Genomic DNA, 1,458 nt, shown 5'->3' on the forward strand with positions numbered 1-1,458 from the left:
CGAGATAGGCTGGGAAATCCCCCTTCGATAGACAGGTGGTAACTTGACCTCTAAGTAAGGACAGGAACGCCCGTGCCCAATCAAACACCACAATCATGAAAAGCAGCTGAACCGAGACCTAAAGTTGAACTGCTGAAGGAACCTCTTTCCGTTGTTAAAGAAAGTACGCTTTTCAAGCTTTTTCCTTACTCTTACTAAAGCAGGCACACGCAAAACTCTCTATTTGGCTTTTCACTGAAACCAATACGTCTAAACATAAGGTAGGTGCTTTCACGACTCACTAAACGGGGGATCAAAATCTTTGCGCAGTAGAGGAGTCAAAAGCGGAGGACGAAGTGAATGTAGAGGACACAGCATATCCAGGGAAGGAAGATGGACTGGACTCACTCTCATTCATGGCATGGGCAAAAGTAGCCCTAATGACTTTCAGTGAAGATATGCTTATACAGCGAAGTCAATCACAAAGTCTATGTTCGTATGCTTTCACTCTAAGCCGACCATCCAAAAAGGATGTGCACAATTGATCATTGATCGCAGTCTTCTCTTTTCTCTCCCAATGTGGGGAACTTTTTTCGGTTTTTTTTCTCTTCAGCACAGCACTCAATGGTGATGCATGGCGTCATTACTGAATCCTTTCATTGACCTTTCTTTTCTATAACGAAAAAGCCCTCCTCTCAGTGATGTGGGTGAGAAACCCAAATCAGAAAAGCTCAGCAAGCCAATGGCTCAACGGTTCTCACCACCCTCCTCTGGCACAAATACCATTTGCTGCGCTGCACTCATCACGAGAAGCCGGGGAACTCTCTTGGGTGGACTTCAAGCGCGATGATAGTCAGTCTGAAGTTTTCTACTATGCCATCTTTATTAGTTCAAAGACCGGGCTTGGGGGTTGGTCTCAGTGGTCAATGAAAATGTACTAGTGTGCTGTCTTAACATGCAGAAATTTTATTAGACAGCTAGCTTTACCAGCGGTAGGAGGGTTAAAAGACGGTGCATGAGCGAAGTAGGATCCTCTTTTTTTATATCTCATCGACGATATTCTTTGGTTTTGGTACATAACAATTTGCATAAGCAAAGTCGAATATTTGTTACAAATCTAGATCCTGCACTCTCATCTCTAGTCTCTAGTCTTAGTATATTAGTCAAGCTATATCTTGTACTTTCTTGGGCCTAACTAAGAAAAGAGAACAAGAGAAGAGAAGCAAAAGCAAATACGACTTTCAGCCAGGCTGCTTCATTCAAGTCTAGGACTTAGGCAAGACTTATAAATCGAGTAGTTATAAAGCAGTTTAATCGCATTTATCGTCTCTCACTTAGCTCTGATCTGGTGTCGTCGCTCACAGTCTAAGAAGATCCTTTCATTGTCTAGCGGGATTACGCTTAATGGGGTAGACCAATCATCGCTTCTTTCCTAGTACATCTACTAGACCCATACTCATTACGAATATGTTCACCAGA

General features: G+C 42.9%; 1 pseudogene; it reads left to right on the forward strand.

The window, feature by feature from the left end:
• Positions 1-433, forward strand: part of LOC139854329 (NADH-ubiquinone oxidoreductase chain 5-like) — a 3,704-nt pseudogene extending 3,271 nt beyond the window's left edge.
• The last annotated feature ends 1,025 nt before the right edge of the window (positions 434-1,458 follow it).

Source organism: Rutidosis leptorrhynchoides, chromosome 6 (assembly GCF_046630445.1).
Source record: "Rutidosis leptorrhynchoides isolate AG116_Rl617_1_P2 chromosome 6, CSIRO_AGI_Rlap_v1, whole genome shotgun sequence".
Lineage (NCBI taxonomy): Eukaryota > Viridiplantae > Streptophyta > Magnoliopsida > Asterales > Asteraceae > Rutidosis > Rutidosis leptorrhynchoides.